Genomic DNA, 15,934 nt, shown 5'->3' on the forward strand with positions numbered 1-15,934 from the left:
TAGGAGAGGGTGAACTATTAGGACGCATCCATGGTTCAACTTTAATGGATGGACCACTCAAAGTTAAGGACCAAAGACGCAGACTCAAATGGGATAGTATAACCCCAGAACCGTTCATTCAGGAAGTTTTGTTAGAGGCTGAGGAAGAGGTTGGGGTTTGCTTATCGAATGATGCTAATGATGGGGATGTTATTCTCGCATTTACTAACATATGCTGTAAGATAAACGGTAGGCTCTCTGTGATCAGTAAGACCAAGACTAAACCTCTTAAAAGATGGTTTGATCACAGTTGTTCCCTAGCACATTCTGTGCTGCTTAACGCCCTTAAATCCGATCCAAAGGATCGCGACCTTATTAGGATTAGTAGGGCCTTATACAAAAAAGCTATTGCAGCCAGAAAGAAAGAGCTTAAAAACGAAGCTTGGGCGCAACTTACAGACCCAGCCATATTAAAAAATAGTGGGGAGTTCTGGAGAATTGTTAATCAACCCCTTCTTACAGGCGAGGATAACTCCCCCCTGGAAGCAAATATCCCAGATCAGGACTGGATCCAACACTTTAGAGACATATACTCAGGCCAGTCTCTAGCCAAGAATAGTGCTCATGAAGAGTCTACTACTATACTGGGTAACCACCTGCACTTTGAAGTTGAGGATATTTTAGATGCCATTAGTCGCACTCTGACAAAAAAGGCACCGGGACCGGATGGTGTTCCGGCTGATGCCTTTAAATGCTTCCCCAACTTCTGGTCAAGACTGCTTTGCAGGGTTTTTAACGCCTTAAACCGTGACAACATTCCGGAGTCCTGGAAAACTTCAACTATTATCCCGGTTTTTAAAAAAGGCAATAGGCAGGACCCTGCATGCTATAGGCCCATTTCATTGATAGACTCCTCAGTCAAGATCTTAGGGAGAGTCCTATTAGCAAAACTGAATATATGGGCCACCGAGAATAACATCTTGAGCAATGTGCAATACGGGTTTAGACCTAAGAGAAGCACCCTGGACCAGTGCCTCAATCTCCACCTACTGATTGAGAAATACACCAGAGCTAAGGATGGGTCCATGTACCTAGGGTTCATGGACCTCTCCTCTGCATTCGATATGGTCAATAGATCCAAGCTCTGGGGTAAACTGGTTGAGATGGGTCTGGACAGATCTATAGTCAACTTACTGTCCGACCTTCATTCTGGCCTGTCTGCTAAAGTTAGAGTCTCCACTGATGGAAGATGTACCGAAGTGTTTGCTTCTGAAAGAGGTGTCCGTCAGGGATGCATCTTGGCACCTTTACTGTTCACGTTGTATGTGAATGCCTTAGAGCCTGCTCTAAGAGGGGTCACTTGCGATATTCCACGTGCAGGGGAACAGGGTATTCCAGTTCTCCTGTACGCGGATGACGCGGTGCTTCTGGCGCGAACAGGAGTGGGGCTACAACGGCTGTTGGATGCTTTCGAATCCTTCATGGGTTCCTTAGACCTGAAAATTAATGCAAAAAAATCCCAGGTCATGTTTATGGGTCAGGCTTCTAGGAAATCCCTCCACAAAACCTTTTTCTGCGGAAGGGAAAAACTTGTTCGGGTTACTACTTTTCCCTACCTGGGGATCACCTTTGATGAGAAAGGTAGCTGGGGCCCTCATGTAAAAAGTAGAGTAGCTACACTGGCTAGAACTTCCGCGGCCCTTCATGGCTTTTCAAAAAGACTAGGGGGCAGGCCTTTTGAAGCTATTAGCAAAATATACAAAGCCAAATGTATTTCTGTAGCTTCATACGGGAGCTCCCTTTGGGGGTATAAAAGAGTTGATCCCATTCAGACCGCGGAAAACAGATTTTTTAGATCAGTTTTGGGCGTCCCGCAGTCAACCCCATCTTATACTGTCCACCAGGAGCTAGGAGAAGGCTTCATTAGCGATTTGGTTAGAATAGCCCCATTAATCGCATGGCTCAAGTTGTGGCTCAATCCTGAAATTCCCCTAAACCATTCCATAATAAGGGACTGTTTGACCCTGGACAATGCACACAGGATTGGATGGTTAAAGTACATTAAGGACAGTTTTTGTAGGTTGGGGAGGCCTGAATTATACACAGCCACTGACTCCATAACACCCAATGACATTGTCCTCACCAAGGCTGCTATGAAGGACCTTCTTTCCTTGGAGAGGGAGGAAGTCGAGCTAAAGAAACCCTGTGTTAGGGCCAGCCTCCTGCTGGCTATACCTAGTGGTCCTGACAACTACCTCAATGTGGTGACTAATCCTTATCATAGGTTCATTTTAACCCGTTTTAGACTTAACCTAATTCATTTTAACTTGGGTTTTTACTCCGAGTGGAGTACCCCTGAAAAGGCCCCGCCATGTCCTTGTGATCTTTTTTCAGAACAGAGCACAATGCACTTTATAATGTTCTGTAGCCATTATAATGATGCCCGGAGGCAGTTTCTCGTTCCTATACTTAAGGAAGCGGGATTTATTCTGGTTCGACCTGCTCTTATTTACCTACAAATGCTGCAAACTCCCAGGATCATGTTTTTCGTGGCAAATTTCCTGGTAAGAGCAATAAGAAGCAGGAATACCAGACTTAAGAGCGCAGACCCGTTTATTAACTAGTCGGGCTGATGGCAACTTCAGGTTAACGAATTTTAGATCACAGTGTGTCAGGTCTTGTAGTTACCATAGTAGAATATTTATGCGGGGATCATCCCTTGGGATATTGCACTTTATTATGCACTTTATTATTAATGCACTTTAATACCACGCAATTACAAAGTCTTAATGATTTGCAACATGGTACATTGATTTTTATTTGAAATGTTCTTTTTTAATGTTCTAACTGTTTTTAACTGTTTTTAATTGCTTTTTTTATTCATGCTACTTGTTGTCTGTGTTTTTTATGCCATTGTCTTTGTATGATATTAAGTTATCGCAATAAAGAACTTTGACTGACTGACAGTGAATACTGATATGAAACTGCCATCAGAGTAAACACAAAAATGATCATTATGCAACGACACCTGAAAACCTTCTGCTGGGTAAATGTGCCAAATTCCACGTGTTCCATGAAAAAGGAAAATGAGCCCCATTGGTGTGAGTATATAGAGACTAATACGGGCACTAAACCAAAAAACCAAGTAAAAAAAAAACTCTGACAATAGTAAACTACCTCAAAACTCACTGCGCATTCATCATAAAGAGAACCGGGACGGGAACACCATGTCTCTCAATAAAACTCAAGCTGTGCCCGCTACTTACAACACTAATATATCAAACAAGATTCTATAAAATAATGTGACAATCAACCCACTACTCTGGACTCTGAAACATAACATGCAAGTAACAGAAAAAGTGCTCAATTTACTTGCAATAAAAAAACTAACTGCAAAAGGTTCGCCCATCAGAGAATGCTCCCCAAACAAAACAAGCATTTGCTATGCAATAGGTCTCACATTATTAAAGTTTAAGATATTGGCATTGCTAAATAATGGAACACCAATAGCTCAAACTTTAATAATGTGAGACCTATCACATTGCAAATGCTTGTTTAAATTATTTTTATTCCCCCTTTGTTATCCTTACCACTCTATATCCTTACCCACCCCTAAACCTTTATCTATCTATCTATCTATCTATCTATCTATCTATCTATCTATCTATCTATCTATCTATCTATCTATCTATCTATCTATCTATCTATCTATCTATCTATCTATCTGTCTATCTATGCACGCACACACACATACTTATCTTAAATACACTGACCTTGCATTGTAAATGCATGCGCGGTAAAGATAAATATGTGGTACAGGCATGTGTGATAAAAGCATTGCATTGTAAAACCAATGTGTGGTAAATGATGCATGGTAACGGCATTGCGTAGTAATGCCAACGTTATAAAGGCTGTTTCCACCATTTAACAGCTACCATGCCCTGTTTATCCAATACCTACAATGGCTATCCTACCTTGTGAGTCTATAACCTATTATAGCTGCCCAACCCTGTGCACCTATAATACAACAGATACCTCACCCTGTGTTCTATAACCAATTCTTGGATTTGAATGATTCTTTCTTTCGTATGGACGACTTGTTACTGATTTCCATGCATCAGGGTCTGTCTTTGTCCATTGTATTTCATTTGTGACTTCTAAAGTGCATGTACACCTACTAGGTATGATAGCTCCAAAGATGGCTACAGCTAAAGCCACAAGCACTGGCACTTTTCAGATCTTTTTGTTATATTGTGGAATGAGTGTAAAGCACGCGATTGCCCCCCAATGTTTGCTACAGTCCTCTTCTTACTCTCTATGATTGAAAGAGTGGTCATGTGGTTTGATGACATGTAGTCATTGTTGGAGCACCCTGATCAGTTAATTCCCTGTCGGATAATTGATCAAGCACCAGAGTCCTCAACCTGCTGAGCCCTCACCATGACAAAAAAGGTAAACATCAAGAAACGTGGTGGCCAGCATTGGCCCGCAATATCCGCATCCCTGTCAGAGTTTCAGAACATCCACACGAGATAATATAACATTAATTTAGATAGTCAGTGCTTTCTCGAAAGTGTACCATTAATCGGAATACTTAGTCTAGAAAATCAGTGGATATCCTAAATAAATATCTCAAGCATCCACTCTTCCTGGATCGAAATTGGGTGCTCCTAATTTAGAGCCCCCTAAACTGCTGAGGCCTGCCAACTGAAAAGAAATTGTGGTATGCCTGAGTGGGGGTTGGAGTGTTCTCCGAGACTCACGTGGGCTGGGTTGGACTGCATTATGGCACAAAGCCAGAGAACATAAAATGTGAGGGAACCATTAAGCCCACACTTCTTAAGTACAACACTATTTCTTTTATGCTGTTGGAACAGTATTCCATCATTTATGGCTTACATGTGACATTATAGCAAAAGGTTTGAGCTATTGGTGTTGCATTATTTAGCAACTCCAATAGCTCAAACTTTAATAAAGCGAGACCTATTGCATTGCAAATGCTTGTTGAATTATGCCTCTTGTTTATTACTAGCATCCATACGAAGTAAGAACGCGTAGGAAGGATTTGTATTTGTATCTCTATGTATTTATTTGTGTATATGGTTTGAGTATTTTTTTGTTATAAAAAAGATAAAATATATATTTTGGCAGCTACTCTTGTAGTTGGTATCCAAGTTATATGAAAAAAAGAAAAGAAGTGTAGAGCTCTAAGACTCGGTGATGGGGATTAATTTGATTTTCCCCTTTAGAAATAAAGGTTTATTTGTTCCTTTGCATCATTGTCTGCTTCCACAACTGGACACCCAATGCGGCTCGATGGTGACCTATTGTGCCATGCTCTGGACACAGCAAGCTCACCCGTGTGTTGGGGTGCTAACGTACATTCTGCGGTTGTCTGGACACCTCACACCCAGCTGTGGTGTCGGGTGATGACCCACATTCTGCTGTGCTCCGGACACCGCACACTCACCCATGGTGTTGGGGTGAAGCCACACATTCTGCTATGCTCTAGCCATCGCACGCGCCCACCCGTGGTTTTGGGTGGTGACACACATTCTGCTGTGCCATGTACACCGCACACCAACCCGTGGAGTCACCCATTCATCAATGCTCTGGGTGGTGACATACATTCTACTGTGCTCTGGGGGTTGACACATTCTGGTGTGCTCTGGACACTCTCACGCACCACCCTTGGTGTCGGGTTGGTGACACACATTCTGCTGTGCTCTGGGTGGTGACACATTTTTGTGTGCTCTGGACACTGCACGCACCACCCTTGGTGTTGGGGTGGTGACACACATTCTGGTGTGCTCTGGACACTGTACGCCCACCTGTGGTGTCGGGTGGTGACACACATTCTACTCTGCTGGACATGGCACACGCCCACCCCTGGTGTGGCGAGGGTGGCACAGATTCTGCCATGCTCTGGACACCGCACGCCCACACGCCGTGTTGGTATGGTGACGCACATTCTGCCGTGCACTGGACTCCTCACGCCCACCCATGTGGTGACACACATTCATCCATGCTCTGGACACTGCATGCCCACCCATGGTGTTGGGGTGGTTACACACATTTTGTGGTTATCTAGACACTGCATGTGTCCATCTGTGGTGTAGGGGTGGTTACTAGCATTCTGCCGTGCTCCGGACATCGCACACCCACCTGTGATGTTGGGCTGGTGATGCACTTATATTTTTTTCCTCAATTTTTTGTCATTCTAAAGGATGTTTAAGGGATTCCTTTAGGTAGTAATAAAGATGTTGTATTCTGAGTTTGTGCTTTTCCTTTAAGATTGTCATTCTTTTTGGAACTCTGTCGTTATGGTGTTCTACCTTCTAGCTTGTCAGGGCAGTTGCCTGCTAGCTCAGAAGGGGACACCAGCTTATCTCTGTTTATCATAATAAATATCCTATTTCATATTTATAACCAGTTGTGGTCATTCAAGCTTCCCCTACAACAATTGGTGATTAATTCCTAGCTAGGAAGATTGCAGAGAATGAAGCGGATTTAAGCTGGTGTGGAGAACCACGCGTGATAGTCTTCGAGACTTGGAAGTATTCTTGGACAATTTTTTTTTTTTTTATACAAGGTGGAATTGTACCCGATTTGTCATGATGTGTCACCTATCTAGTTTTTGCTGCTTAACTCAACGCAAGAAGAAACGTTTTTAATTGGTAGATGAAGAGTATCATCGATTTCCACGAAGAGAACGGTATAATCGATTTCCAGTTATACTTCAAAATGTGTTGCAGTGGACTTCGCTACAATCTTTGACCATTGATTGAATCTGTGAGTTTTCACTTGCTTATACTATTTTGCACACTGTTGGAAGCCTGTTGGTGGCATCGTTACTCCACTTGCGACATTTGAAACTGCTTAAACTGACTCACCACTTGTAGCGCGAGCCTCCTTCTTCATCTCGGGTTTGTTACAGACACTGAACGTCACGTCTGATGACATCGATTTTACGCGTCTCATTGCAGTGATGCGTTACGCTTGGCAGCAACACTGTGAAAGGACTACCAATATTCTATTTGTACGTAGTGACATACCAACGTGCGGCCATTTTGTGTTTTCAGTGTTTCCTAGCAACCCGATTCATTTTATCGGTGTTTGGGACGAAAGTTGCTACTACTGAATTGTTTGGAGAACGACACGCCGGAGAATACTTTGGGTTAACGACTTCGAAGTAACAACCATAAACAAGTTGGTATTATTCTGTTACTTTATATTATTCATTTTTATTTTTAGTCGTTTTTACCAAGTTCATACCAGTTTTGTGTCTCAAACTAAAGGAAGCACTGATTCAAAAGGAGAAGAACTTATTGTGATATTTTGTTTTCCTCTTAATACAAGACTAATATTTATTTTCAAGTGAAAGGAAAAAGAGTAAATGATCAAACATGGAAAGTCACAATGTGGTAATGCCACCACCGTTCTTGCAAGATAATGGTGATCCTCCAATTGAATGGGAGGAGTGGATTGAAATTTTCGAAAATTACATTGAAGCTGTAGATGGGAAAGACTTCAGTGCTGTAAGGAAAAAGGCTTTGCTATTGAGCACTTTAGGCAAAGAAGGTCAACACGCATTTAAATTTCTACCTCAAGGCACTAATGCTGATGGAAGGGTTATTTCAAATGTTTATACTGAAGCCAAGGAACATTTAAAAAAACAATATTCAAAAGAGGTAAATATTGTAATGGCAAGACACAAGTTCTATACTCAACCTCAGAAACAGGAAGAGACAGTCAATCAATTTGTCACACGGCTTAGAGAGTTGTCCCTGAGGTGCAATTTTAGGAACATCAGAGATGAAATGATACGAGATCAACTCATCGTACAGTGCAAGAATAAGAAGATGCAGGAGAAACTGTGGGCTGTGAAGAATCCCTCATTACAAGATGCAATAGAAATTGCAAAAGATGTGGAAGAATCCAGTACTTGTATGAAAGAGATGGAATGTAAAGACGATTCAAAAGAGTCTGTTTCGTGTGTAGAACACCTGGAGGGGTTGCAGCTGTTGGTAGTAAAAAAAGATATGAGAAGACTGATAAGAATGTAGGAAGGATGTCTAATTTCAATTCTTATGGTTCTGCCTCATATAGAAACAGAGACAGAGTGTGCACGAGATGTGGAAGTACATATCATTCTGCTGATTATAAGAAGTGTTTTGCTTTAGATAAAGAATGTAGGAAGTGTGGCAGGAGAGGTCACTTTAGAAAAATGTGAAAATTTAGTAGAAGAGGGAAAGTAGCTGTGATACAAGAGGAAAGGGTGTGTGCTAATGTGGGCACTAGTGTGGAAGGTGCTAAGAAAATTTTGTGTGTAACAAATGACGATTCTGACAAGGAGTCAGGCAGAAGAGTTAGACCAAAAGCAACTTTTATTATTGCTGGTGTTGAGACTGAGTTGATGGTTGATTCAGGGTCATTCTGGACAATCATACCTGAATGTTTGTTTAAAGAGAAATGGCCGAATGTTGTTTTGGAACCTAAAGATATCAATCCAGGTGGGTATCAAGGGAAGAAGATTGAGATAATTGGATATATGGTTTTGGATATAATATTTAGGAGCAGATCTGTTAAAGGGAAAGTGTATGTGGCACAGTCTGGACCACCAATTTTAGGTTGGAGCCACCAATACGACTTACATATCATAATTACCTAAAGAGCAAAGGATAAAGTCATGGTTGTGGAAGAGGTGACTACAGAATCGATTGTTGATGGAATGGCTGATCTGTTTAAGGAAGAGATTGGGGAGTTGAAGGGGTACGTGCATAAGATTATGCTTAAGCCTGATGCCATCCCGGCACAACACAAAGTCAGGAAGGTTCCCATAATAGCCAGGGAAGAAGTTAAGAAGTTGTTGAGTGAAATGTTAGAGCAAGGGGTGATTGAGCAGATTGAGATGTCAAGCTGGATTTTGCCAGTAGTGATCACGACGAAATCTGATGGCAAGTACAGGTTCTGTGTTGATTTACGCAGTTTGAATAGGAATATTGTTGTGGATAATTTCCCTCTGCCCAACATTAATGAATTGTTTTTGCTATTGAAAGGAGGAAGAATATTCACAAAATTAGATGTACGCAGTGCGTATCATCAAATCAAACTTCATGATGATTCAAAACCGTTGACAGCATTTATTACGAGTGAGGGTGTGTTTCAATTTACTCGTATGCCTTTTGGCTTGGCTTCGGCCGCTGGGGTTTTTCAACGTATGATGGGGTCAGTTCTTGGTGGAATACGGAATGTCGTTTACTTTCAAGATGACGTATTGTTGTTTGGAAAGGACAAAGACGAACATGATTTAATTCTCAAAGAAGTGTTGGTGAAAATGGAGCATGCTGGATTGACTTTGAAAAAAGAGAAATGTAAGTTTGCAGTAGAAGAAGTAGAGTACTTAGGTTACACTTTGTCGGCTGAGGGAGTCAAGCCCAAGCATGACTTGTTGGAGTCCATACGAAAAGCGCCATCACCAGAGGACAGAGATCAGTTGAGATCTTTTCTTGGTCTCATAGAATATTACGCAAAGTATGTGCGTAATTTTGCAGACAAGACAGAGAAAATAAGGGTGTTACTCAGGAAGGGTTGCAGGTTCAGATGGGGCGAAGAGGAAGAGAGTGTGTTTTTAGGTATCAAGGAGGAGATTTGTGGAGCTGGGATTATAATGCCTTTTGATACTAGTTTGGATTCTGTTTTGACCGTGGATGTGAGTGCAGTAGGTTTATGTGCTGTCCTTGAGCAAGTGCACTCTTGTGGTACTAAGACGGTAGCTTTTGCATCTAGGTCCCTCACTAGTTCAGAGAGGAATTATTCTATTATCGAGAGGGAGGCACTTGCTGCGGCTTGGGGTTGTGAGTACTTTAGGATGTATCTGTGGGGGAAGAAATTAAAGTTGGAAACTGATCACCAACCTTTGGTTAAGATATTATCACCGGGTGGAGCAGGGAAAGGTTCGGCGAGGTTAGCCAGATTGGCAGCGAGATTACAGGAATTCCTGTATAGGGTTGATTATATTCCTGGGTGGAAGAATAATCCAGCAGATGGATTATCTAGGCTTCCTTTGCCTTGGAATGAGGTGGATCAATCTGGTGTAGAGTCATTTTTGCATGAGGGTTCTGTTGCCGCCATTGGAGATGTAGTGGAATTTTGCTCTGGAGCAATTAGCAGGGAACAATGGAATGAGTGTATGGCAAAAGATGAAGTTTTACGCAAAGTTAAAGACTTGATAGTTAAGGGTGCTAGGCGTGAAAGTATACGTTGGAGGTTGCTGTTAGGCACATTTGGGAAGGTTTTAGATGAATTGTCAGTTTTGGATAAAGATGGGTATATAGTGATGAAAGGAGAGAAATTTATTCCACCCAGTGATTTGAGATTTGTATTATTCAAGTTGGCACACAAGGGCCATTTAGGTCAATCGCTTACCAAGACAAGGCTGAGAGAATACTTTTGGTGGCCAGCTATGGACAGTAATGTTTCTGATTGGGTCGAGAGATGTATGGATTGTTTAGAATCTGAAAAAAGGTTGAAAGTGGGCAGTCAGGTCTCTCATGGGTCTATAGGGGATCCAAAATCCCAGTGGCATTCTGTCTGTATGGATTTTATTGGGCCATTTAATGGTTTGAGTAGTGAGTTGAAGTTTGCTCTGGTACTAGTTGATGTAACTTCAAAATGGCTTATTGTAAAGTTTAGCAGAGAGATACAACAACAACAAGGTCTACTATAGCTTTGCTTAAAGAGATATTTAGAGAGGAAGGATATCCGGTTCGTTTAATCACTGATAATGGTACCCAATTAACTTCAGATGAGATGGTGAAGTTTTTGAGTGGTTGTGGGATTGCACATTCCAGAACATTTAGGGGACCCTTTAGAGTTAAGTCTGTTCACAATAGGTTTGTGACTTTGGAAAATGGCGAACATTGGAATCTTAGAAGGGTAGCCCTGTACCAAAAACATGTTGCTGGTGGGTTTTCGGGTTCCTGTGTGAGGGGAATGGATGTAGTTGATAGAAGTTCAATTGAATGTAATGAGCTTGTTCCCTCAAGTAGAAGGAGCAGAAGACCACCTTCTTACCTTCATGATTATTATTGTGGGGATGTGTAGTAATTCTCTTCTTTCTTTGTTTCTTCTTTTATTTTACGCCATTTTATTATAACTTACTTTTACAGTTTAAAGAGATGAAGAGAAGAGGATATGTTGTATTCTGAGTTTGTGCTTTTCCTTTAAGATTGTCATTCCTTTTGGAACTCTGTCTTTATGGTGTTCTACCTTCTAGCTTGTCGGGGCAGTTGCCTGCTAGCTCGGAAGGGGGCACCAGCTTATCTCTGTTTATCATAATAAATATCCTATTTCATATTTATAACCAGTTGTGGTCATTCAAGCTTCCCCTACAACAAAAGACTTATTAGAAAGTGCTAAATACATGGTAGTGTAATCACTCGTGAAAACATCTATATATATATATATATATATATATATATATATATATATATATATATATATATATATATATATATATATATATATATATATAATATATGTATATATATATATCCTTCATAAAGTGCATGCATCTCTCTTTCAAACAGAGCATGGAAAACGAAAACATTTGCCACACATTTAAAGTTTAGTTCCAGCAGAGCTTGATTTGTGACAGTGACGACAGGTGACGAGCAATAAAACTCTGTGCGCACCATTTCTTGGGTCTGTGTCCGTTAATAGATATGTGTGCTACCGTCCATCTCCCTCGCTGAACCACTTACTGCTTTCCCTGCCTTAACGCACGACTCCCTGGAGCACCTCATTGGGAGAGTGAAGTCAGGGTCCTCAATGGATCCCTGCCCGCCCAAAACTTTTAAGCTAGCATTTGTAAGCATCAAAAATGAGGTACTTGCACTCCTTAATCGATCCCTGGCAATAGGGCAGGTGCCCTCCAATTTCAAGGAAGCACACATTATTCCACTCTTAAAAAAACCTGGGGCTAGCACAAAAGATCTGAACATTTTTAGGCCAATTTCGCAACAACCATTCTTGGCCAAAGTTCTTGAGCAACATGTTCTAAAATCACTGACTGACCACATTGACAATAACTATCTCCTGCAACCAAATCAGGCAGGTTTCAGGGCTCACCATAGCACGGAGCTAGCGATGCTATCGGTCCTGGATGAACTTAGACTTAGGGCCGATAGGAAAAAACCTTGTTCCCTGGTTCTACTAGACCTGTCCGCTGCATTTGATACAGTCAACCATGACCAACTAATGTCGCGGATTTTGGAGCTGGGGATCCAGGGCACAGCACTGGCTTGGCTGACTTCCTTCCTTGGAAAGCGGTCACAGAGAAAACAACTGAATGATCTCGTATCTGAGCCAGGATCACTCTCATGTGGTGTACCTCAGGGGTCGGCATTATCTCCACTTCTCTTTAATGTCTATCTCCAGCCATTGATAATGGCTTTAAATCACCTGGAGTGTCAAATTTATTACTATGCCGATGACACCCAAATAATTATTCAGATAACCAATACATTCCCTGCCCAGCTACGTTTTCAAAATATATTAAAATTCACGGTGAACTAGATGTCGGCTAATTCTCTGAAAATAAACCCAGACAAAACGGAAGTATTGGCCGTCACCTCAGACTCCCACCCTTGGCAGGAGCTCTTCTGGCCGCAATAACTGGGTATACCTCCAGAACCCGCTAAGGTGGTCAAAAGTCTAGGGATCAAAATTGATGCTAAGCTCACCATGACCCAGCAAGTCTCGGCTGTGGTGGGTACATGCACGGGATTGTTGAGACAATTGCGCAAACTTGGCCCCATCTTGACATTTAACACATTACGAACTGCAGTCTCTGCCTTGATATTAGCTGGCCTCGACTATGGCAACGCCCTATACGTTGGTCTCCTGGAGAATCTTATGTCAAGACTCCAGGTGGTATTGAATGATGCCGTAAGGCTTATCTTCAAAGCCCCTAGGCGTGCACATGCATCGCCCCTTCTTGACCCCTTCCCTGCTCATGACGAGCTCAGCTCGTCATGAGGCACAGTGGAGCTGTGCTTATGACGAGCTGACCTTGTCATGAACAAGTATAGATCTTACTTTCCAGCACAGGAGGGGAAAACCACCAGCAGCCAAGGTGTTAAACAGTTGCATTGGCTTCCTGTTAAACAGAGAGCAAAATTCAAAGGCCTCTGTATTGCTCATTAATCCCTTTATGGCCGAGCTCCTCTTTACATCAAGGACCGCCTCATCAAATACATCCCTAGTAGGGCACTACGGTCCACGGATGCTAGCCTCCTGGCTTGCCCTAGGTTTAACCTGTCCACAAAAGGCGGCAGAGCATTTTCATCCTTGATCCTGTCCATCTGGAACAACTTACCAGAGAGTCTGCAGAAGGAACACAACCTCCTTCCATTCAGGAAAAAAATTAAAAACTGTCCTGTTTGCAGAAGCGTGGATATAACCCACTCTCTTGGTTAGGTAAGATCTCTCTGGCAGCGCTTAGCGACTTGTAGTTGATAATGCGCTTAACAAATGCCAACTAACATAACATAGAGGCCTGTGAAGAGCGGAAAATTGCGATATATATATATATATCTATACTAATATAATAAAGAGAGAGCCCAAACCTTTGAGGCGGGTAATCTCAGGAACCACAGCACCAATCAAAACACCCAATACAGCGTTGGAAAGGGCAGTTGCAGCAGAAGGACATAGGCTATGCAGACGTCCACCATATACATTTAAAAGGTAAAAGAACCGTGCCAGCAAAGTAGTCCCTTGTGGGCATGTCTGCGTTGTGCTGGGGGTGTGACAAACGCTGGGGGCGTGTGGTACGTTCCGCCCTTCATGCCATGTCTCATATCGTGTGCTAATCCCACCCTGCTCCCTTTAAATACCCCTGCACCCCATAATCATAACCCACCCTTACTCCTTAAAATACCCCAACACCCTTAAACACTAACCCATCTTAACCCTATAAATATACCCTGAACCCCAAAACCCAAACCTATCCCTAAACCCTAAAAATACCCCTGTACCCCAAAACCCAAACCTAGCCCTGAACCCTATAAATACCCCTGTACCTCAAAACCCAAACCTACCCCTGAACCCTAAAAATACCCCTGTACCCCAAAACCCAAACCTAGCCCTGAACCCTAAAAATACCCCTGTACCCCAAAACCCAAACCTAGCCCTGAACCCTAAAAATACCACTGTACCCCAAAACCTAAACCTACCCCTGAACCCTAAAAATACCCCTGTACCCCAAAACCCAAACCTACCCCTGAATCCTAAAAATGCACCTGTACCCCTAAACACAAACCTAGCCCTGAACCCTAAAAATAGCCCTGTACCCCAAAACCCAAACATACCCCAAACCCTAAAATACCCCTGTACCCCCAAACCCAAACCTAGCCCTGAACCCTAAAAATACCCATGTACCCCAAAACCCAAACCTAGCCCTGAACCCTTAAAATACCCCTGACCCCAAAACCCAAACCTACCCCTGAACCCTAAAAATACCACTATACCCCAAAACCCAAACCTAGCCCTGAACACTAAAAATACCCATGTACCCCAAAATCCATACCTATCCTTAAACCCTAAAACTACCCCTGTACCCCATAACCCAAACTATATCTGAACCCTTAAAATACCCAAACACCCCAAAACATATACCTCAGTACCCAAAAACATATACCCCTATACCCATACTTACCTTATCCAAACATTAAAAAAAAACATGCTTTAAATTTTGTTGTAAATGTATGCGTGGTAAAAGCATATAAAATGTAATGCCATTCGTTATAATGGCATTGCGGAGTCATGGTACTTTCGTAATGAAAGTATGCGGAGTGAGGGTATGCGGAAAGAAAGTTGCGGAATAATGGGTGTTTACCCTCCCCTGGTAAGTACAACATACTCATATTTTTCACCACCCATTTGAAAAATGCACAGGTCTCTCTCATTGATGGCCAGCACCGACATACACTTTTAGACACACCTCCCGCCACAAGTTCTAGAATTGCGAACTTTAGAGCTGGGAAGCTACGTTCGTATCTCGGCATCAGCTCAACATCCTGTGATTTCAGGCAAATCGCTTTGTCTCCCCGTGCCTACCACAAATGAATGTGTTCTTCTGTAATGTAAATTGTGCTCATGCATGTTGTCGAGTTCGCGCTATATAATATTGCAAGGAAAAATAAAGTAGGGAAACTCGAGTTCACACACTACTGAACACGCACTCTTAAGTGCATCAGCAGTGCCCTGTGAATCAAAGCGTTTCACAGGCCTGTCACAGATAAGAAATGCTATCAAAATGAAATCCTACAAAACAATATACTACTGGCCGGCAGCAATTTATACCCTGACAACCTTGGGAAGGGCTGCTAGTATATATATATATATATATATATATATATATATATATATATATATATATATATATATATATATATATATATACAAAGAAAGAGTTGCCTCCGAATGAGATCACACGCAGTTTAAATATCCCACCCATAATGGGCGTATGCGCAGGTGTGTCTTGGTACTCTTCCTCCCAAAATAGCAATTCAAACCCCAGTGGGCATGCTTGGAGCAGTTTTTGTTGCAAACTGTGTCTATCTACCAACTCAGATCGGCTTGCGCATACGCCCATTATGAGCGGGAAATTTAAATTGTGCGTGATTTTCCTCAAACTGCTCTCTTCTCCTTCCAGTGACCAAGGACGATGGAATGCCCGAAACGCGTCTGGCTATGAAATTGGTGCTTGGAAAAGCTGGTTATGATGCTGTGTTGCCTCTCTGATTAAAAGGACTTCAAACTTACCGGGTGTGGCAATCTCATTTGGAGGCAACTCTTTCTTTGTATATATGTATTCCAGGAACTTCGTTGTATCCACCGCTGTAGTCAGGATAAAAAACGAACCGGACCCAGTCAGGTAATTTTGCCA

This window comes from Lissotriton vulgaris, chromosome 3_1 (genome assembly GCF_964263255.1).
Source record: "Lissotriton vulgaris chromosome 3_1, aLisVul1.2, whole genome shotgun sequence".
Classification (NCBI taxonomy): domain Eukaryota; kingdom Metazoa; phylum Chordata; class Amphibia; order Caudata; family Salamandridae; genus Lissotriton; species Lissotriton vulgaris.